Source organism: Diospyros lotus, chromosome 13 (genome assembly GCF_014633365.1).
Source record: "Diospyros lotus cultivar Yz01 chromosome 13, ASM1463336v1, whole genome shotgun sequence".
NCBI classification, from domain to species: domain Eukaryota; kingdom Viridiplantae; phylum Streptophyta; class Magnoliopsida; order Ericales; family Ebenaceae; genus Diospyros; species Diospyros lotus.
Window position 1 is genome coordinate 36,167,275 of NC_068350.1, and position 7,847 is coordinate 36,175,121.

A 7,847-nucleotide genomic window follows, 5' to 3' on the forward strand; every position below is an offset into this window, starting at 1 on the left:
CTGAAAAAATCTTTATATGGGTTGAAATAGTCTCCTAGGCAATGGTACAAACGTTTCGATAATTTTGTACATTCCATTGGTTTTAAAAGAAGTGCTTTTGATTACTGTCTTTATCTTCAGCATCATGACAATTACTGTGTGTTCTTGCTACTATATGTTGATGATATGCTTTTAATAGGTCCAGATATAAAAATGATTGATGAGATCAAAACAACTTTAAACAAAGAATTTGAAATGAAAGACCTAGGACATGCTAAGAAAATTTTAGGCATGGAAATCAAAAGAAACAGGTCTATTTCCATTTTGTTTTTGCATCAATCATTTTATATCCAAAAAATTTTAAAGAAATTTGGCATGCATGAGTGTAAACCAGTCTCCTTACCCTTAGCAAGCCACTTTATTTTATCAAGAGATCAATCACCTGCTAATGAAGAAGAAAAAGAGTATATGAGTAAAGTGCCATACTCTAATGTCATAGGGTCAATTATGTACTTAATGGTGTGTACTAGACCTGACCTAGCTCATGTAGTAAGCACACTTAGCAGGTTTATGTCAAACCCAGGTCCTAAGCATTGGGAAGCATTAAAGTGGTTATTAAGATATCTGAAGGGATCTTGTGATATAGGTTTAGTGTATAAAAGCACAAATGAAGAAGTTAAATTAGAAGGATTCACAGATTCTGATTATGCTGGTGATAGAGATAACAGGAAATCAACTTCCTCTTATGTGTTTACATTAAGTAAATCCTGTGTTAGTTGGAAATCCCAAATTCAGCATATTGTTGCACTATCCACCACTGAATCAGAATATATAGCTGCAACTGAAGCAATTAAAGAATCCTTATGGCTTAAAGGTTTACTCACAGAACTGGGTGTTTTAAAGAGTAATGTAGTAGTTTATTCAGATAGCCAATCAGCTATTCATTTGTGCAAAAATCCCATGTTTCATGAACGCACTAAACACATAGATATCAGACTCCATTTTATACGTGACATAGTGTCTCAAAATACTATTAATTTGGAGAAAATTATGACTAATTATAACCCCTCAGATATGGGTACTAAGGTTCTCACATTAGCAAAATTTAGGAGTTGTTTATCACTCTTAAATATTGGTAAAATAACATAATCAGTTCTGTGTGAGTGCTGATAATCTATGTGTTGTTGCTGTGTGCTATTTTTATGCTGAGTGCTATTATATTGTTGTGTGCTATTTATTTGTTTTTTTTTTGCTTAGTGCATTATGCGTGTTTTTGTGCATTCTCGGTGGGTTCCGATTTGCTGGATGTTTGGTATCAAGGTGGAGATTTGTTGTTTGTGATACCAAACATCCCAAGGCTATGATGATCATGTGGGCCACTTTTGTGTGGATTCAACCCAATGTGCAGGTCACCAAATAGAGAAGCAAGCCCAAAGGGCCTTTGAGGAGGTAGGGCCAATTTTGGCCCAGCAGCTCAGGCCCAAATTGAAGCCCAGCTCAGCCAGCCCTCTCCCAGGTATATAATATTTGTTTCTCGTTTTGTGACCTACTTCCTCTCTGGCCGTTTGCGACTCCGTCCAAAACCCTAGCTTATCCTCTCCTCCTATCTCGCCATTTCTATCTTCTCCGAAAGCCTGGTTCCTTTATCCTCATTTGACGGATTTTTTACTGGTTTCGGTTTATCTCTTGATGGCTATAAAACCTATGTGGGTTCAATGGGACGAGTGTGTGAAAAAGAAGAGAAACCTAGTTGAACTCGTTGGGTCTCTGTGTGAACCATTTCAGTGTGATCTTCTTGCTGTGTGCTGGTACCGAGCTGGGCCGATTGGACTTCGGTTTGGGAGAGCTTCTCGTTGGTTCGCTGTAGGTGATGATATACAGATCTGAGCCTTGAATAAGCTGTAACCTTCATTGGTATTTTAAAAGGGAAGTTTAACTTTCTGTTCTTGTGTTTGTTGCTATCACTTGTGATTTGATTTGTTCGCTACTAACAGAAAGTGTTTTGGCTTTACGCGAGATTATTTTCCCAACACCCATGATAGCAGCTCGATCGAATCGAAGTTGCAATTGAGGTGGGCTCATGGTGTCATAAGAGAGCTAGGGCGCAGCCACACATGGTATATATATATTCATATCTTAAGGGGGATGAACGAATAGAATTGGGAGGAAAGAACAGAAGAAGCGGTGCAACAGCACGTCGGAGGCACACAGAACGGAGACGTCTCTCCTCTTCTCTCTTCCTTAGGTGTTTTCTTTTGTTTTATATGGATTGCTAAACTCTTATTCTAGTATAAGGATAATCGAAATTTTGATTCTATAATAATTGTGAGATCAAATTGATTTTTGTTGTGTTTTTATTCTTTCTCTATTTATATATCTTCTATGTTTGTTAAAATTATTGTTTTGATTGATTAATACAAAGGATCCGTTGTATAATTGTCAAAACAATATATCGCCAATTAGAAATCTAAATCCTTAATTGTTTAGATATTCTAATATTGGTGGTAAATAATAGAATTAATTACGGATAAATTTTCAATTTATGTTATGAATATATATATTATAGCTTAAATAAATCGAGCTTGTGTGTTCATTGGTTAAAATTGGTCATCTTTCTAGTAATTAACATTGTTGGTAAATTAAACCTTAAGAGCTTGTTTAGGGTTGTTTATTAACAAGGAAAATAATCAATAAACTTGTCTTGATTATCAACAAAGTAATACAAAGTAATGAGAGATAAGCTATTAGAACTTGTTAATAATCATAATCAATTTAGTGAAAGAATAGAGTCTTATTTTTGCATCGATGATCAATTTCTCGAATTAATTCTAAAATTATACCTTAAACTGGATACTTGCTTAAATTGATTCTTCGTTAATTTATATTCTTGTAATTGTTTAGTTCTAAATTGTTTAAATTTCAAAATTTAAAACCCCCAATCATTTCTTCTATTTATTTTAATTTTTAAATAAATAGATCTAACTAATTCCTGTGAATACTACTTTTGCTTGCCATTATTATTAATTGTAAGTAGAATAGAAGAACAATGAAAATCAATTCGATCTCACAATTCTTGCATAATCAAAACTTCGATTATCCTTATTCCAGCACGACTTTATTGTTCCCATTTGATTTTCTTGCTTTTCTTAAAAAAATTAATATTTAATATATAAAATTTAAATAAAATAATAAAAGAAAAATAAAATATGCATAATAACAAGAACAAATTTTATTTTTTATTTTTAAATATAATTTATTAAACTTTGTCATTAATATCTTATAAATAAAAAAGCATCATAAATGAATACTAGAAAACCTAAAACATATTAAATAGACTAAATGTTAAGAAAGTAAAAATATAAAATTATGAGTTCGTCGGATCCGCACATAAGGCTCACCCATGTTGCTAACTGGTTTCTTTCTCTACATGTCTCTCAAATACTATATTTCAGACACTCCTATGCTATAAAATATATATATTATTATATTTTAGTAATAACAATTTCATAACCGAATTGGCTAAGTATCGCAATTTTAATTTTATTCAATAGGTATTTAATAAATTTAATTTAGTTAGAGTATATATGAATCTAAAATTTTGTCCTATAGAACAAATATGATTAAAAGGATGGATACAAGAACTGTTACCAATACCCTAACACATACGTATAATTTAATATATTTTTATTTTATTTAGCACAATAGCAATACATTAAGAATCAATAATGTTATTTATACATGAATTTTAATATTTTTTATCCTAATAAAAATAGAAGCATAATAATAGCAATACATTAAGAATCAATAATGTTATTTATACATGAATTTTAATATTTTTTATCCTAATAAAAATAGAAGCATAATTTATTTAGAACGATGGTTAAGATATAATAAATACATCTTATTTTTAGATAAATTTAATTTATTAAATTTTGCTAAACAAATTTAAAAGTAAACTATAAGCATCGAAAGATTTTTATTTATAATTTTTTATTTTTTTACACGTGAGTTACTCCTCTAATATATATATATATATATATTCATAAATTTGAAAGCATAAATTTAAAGAAAAATTTTATAGATAAACTTTACGCATAAATATTTAATCTTATGACGGAAAATGGATAAAATGGAATACATATTTTTCTTAATCAGAAAAAAGGAAAAAAAAAAGAAGAAGATATTGATGTGAAATAGTTAAATATGATATTAATTATAAGAAACTTAAGTAAGTTCATTTATATTATGGTTTATAGTACATAATTAATTTATTTTGATAAAAGATAAAAAAATATTATGTATAATAATGATTATAATAAACTTAAATATCTTACAAATATATAATTATTATACAGTTCATACAAAATTGTATGAATCATATATACTTTATTAATAATGATCGGTAATATGATTTTTTCTTCATTTTCATTAAAAGATATTGAAGAAATTGGAACAAATGGGGGTAATAGAGGTGTTTTCAAAACATAAAATGTGATCACAAATTTCACCTAATTTGAGAAAAAAATAGTAATCTATCTTATATCTTTTGTTAATAACAACGAACAATATCGTCTTTTCATAATTTTCATTAAAAAATATTGACAAAATTGAAACATAAGAAATAATAGAAGTATTTTCATAATACAAAAATATAATCACGAATTTTATCTAAATTAGAGTGGAAATAGCTATATTCCTTCATTTATTCAAGTACAGATTGAGTTCCTTTGGAAAAATGATCAGACATATAATTTTTACATTTTTTTTAATATGGGAAACTTGAGAAGTCTCTGATCACAATTAATTTTTTATTTGAATCGTCTCACCCTTTATCAAACTCACAATCCACATTGATTCAGTTTAGGTGTAAAAGACAGGGAGAGGCGGATGTAGGGGGGCTGGCACCAACTTTAGTCCGTACCAGCTCCAACTGAACAATAATTTTACTAAATATATATATATATATATAAACCTAGCAGCTCCCCTTCCCGCAACAATCCAGCCCCATTTTCTTCAACTAAATATTAATTTATATATATATATATATATCAGGTAGCCCAGCCCCCAACTAAACATTATTATATAAATTTATTACATTAATTTTTTTAATTTCTAGCCCTTACGCTCTAAATTCTTGGATTCGCCCCTGAAGACAGGTTCACTGCGACCCGAAACTTGAGACCTAACTCTCAAGATAGACTCAGACGATTACAAAGTCTCATGTGAAGGCAAAATTGAATCTACAACTAGGGTTGCAATTGAACCGAGTTTCATTGAACTTAAGCTTGATTAATATGAATTGAGCTCGAGCTCGAGCTCAACTCGCCAAAGAGCTTGAGCACGTAAGATTAAGAGATGAGAAAAACTACAATAATTTTGAGAGATTAGGAGTTCTATCGCTGGAGAAGTTTGTCGGTAACACTTGCAAACACAATCACTTGAAAGACTACCGAAGCTACTTCGTTGGACGCCTATTGCAAGCTTCGTTGGATGTTGTTGCTCTGCTCATCAATACAATGCCGACAATCTACACACCGTTATTTCCAACGACTTACTTGATATTGTTTTTGGCAAACAAAAAAAAAAGATTAAAAAAAAAAAAAAGTCCATAACAACTTTCCCAAAATCCTTTTCTCGCTCTTTCTTACTAGTTACGAGCTTTTACAGATAATTTTTTTTTTTTTATTAAAGCTTATCTAAGAAGCTTTCTTTAATATATATTTTATATATATACCTTTTTTTTGTCAAAGCTTCTCTAACAAGCTTCTTTTAATATATTATATATATATATATATATATTATTGACGGAAACATGTGTGAGTATGGCAAATTTCTAAACACGTGCAGCAGCCCATGTACTAATCCCTGTGTATTCCGACGAATAACGTGCAAATTAACTGATTTGGATTGGGCGATTTGAAATTTTGAACTTGGGAAAGGCGCATATTTTGGCGTACGCTGCAAGCTTTGACATTCCCCCGTCCTATTTAGAAATTTTTTAAAATTATTATAATTTTTTTATTATTTTAATAAAATACTATATTTTTTAAATTATTTAACAAATTAATATATTTCTTCCAACTCAACATGCTCTGTTATTTAACAAATTAACCGAGTCATGAAAAATATTTTTCTATACTTTTTCCTTCACGCTTTAACGAATTTTTAAATTTTCTCAAACTCGTTATTAATAATAGTAAGATATAATAAATAATTTTGAAAAACTTAAAAATTTTATTAAAAATGTCAAACAATAAGTGCTAGGCGATGGCGAGTGAGGAGAAATAATTGAGATAAATTGAATTCGTTAATGGGAGTAGTAATGCTGCTATTAGTAGCGATGGCAAAAAGAAGAGTAGAAAAATATAATAATTTATTAAATAGCTTAAAAATATAATATTTTATTAAAATATTTAAAAATTATAATACTTTTAAAAATGTCTCTTCAATCTAATCATATTCATGCCTTCGCCTTCGCCAGCATCGCGACATTTATACCTCTCGTTTCTCCAACAGGTTGCTAAACGGATTGTCATTGCTAAAATTTAGGGAATCAATTTTAAAATCACGCTCCAAAAGTCCTTGCCATTGTTAAATTGATTTGCCAAATTTTTGAAGAACTTGAAATCAGTCACCAATTGTGATGAGCAAAATCTTAAACTTGAGAAGAGCCCAACTAGACGCGCAAATGTTGAATTGGCTAAAGAAGACGAGTTGCAAGTGAAAGTGAAGGTAAACGAGTTGCAAACACCAAATTTGGCAGCAACGGTGTGGTGCCCCAATAATCGGAAGGGAATGACACATGAAGCAAATTTAAGTTCGGAAGCTATCTCCAGAAGCAATCTTCAGAAGAATAGAAATCAACTTCGAAAGATGGTAAATGTCGTAGCTTCGAAAGGCGTATCGGTGTAGCTTCCAGACCCGTAGCGACATATCTTCGGAAGGTGACCTCCTAGGTTCGCAACCCGTCATTGGAAGTAGGACTTCCGAAGAAACAGTCTTGATAAGTTCGGAAGATTCCTTCGAAAGATATATTTCAAACAATCATGTACGGTCGATTGTTGATCTCTATATAAGGCCAAGCTTAACGTTTCAAAGGGGATCTTTTTGAACACTAGTATTTTCTCTAACTACTTACCTTCCGAAGATCTTAGTTTCCTTTCCGTTCCTTACGTAAGTACCCCTTCCATATTAATTTAAGCTTCGGAGGGTCTTTGTGGGAAAAGTCCCACAAGCCTTCTAACCATTCTCTTACAGAAGCTTCGGAAGCTACTGCAAACTACCTTCGGAAGATTACCGCTGCCACCTCCAGTGGCCAACAACCGTCTCTTGGTAGAAATCCTTTCGGAAGACCTTTGGAAACCTTCGGAAGCCCGTCATCCGTACTTCGGAAGGACCATTCTGGTCTTCGAAAGTAATCAGTTAATTAGCTTCGGAAGTTCCCTTCGGAAGCCAACTGCATAATCGTTCTTTGTTCTGGTCTCGGGGTCAATGGCATTTATGCACGTTCCACTCGTAAAAGTTTTTAATTGTTGTATTTTAGCAACAACAAACGGTGATGAGCAAAATCGGGCGGCGGCAGCGGCGACATCTTCTTCGGCGATGGTGATGAGCAAATCAGTCTTGTGATTTTGGGATTTTTTTTGTATTGGATGAATAATATTGTGTATTTAATTATTGATTTTGTGTATGTGTATATTTGATTATTAATTTTGTATATGTGTATATTTAATTATTGTGTATTTAATTTTTAATTATGTATATGTTAAAATAAATAAAATTAAAATTTGTTAATAAATAAATCAAAATAAGAATATAATAGGGAGTATTATTTGAATATATGTATAATTTTTAAGATAAAATTAAAA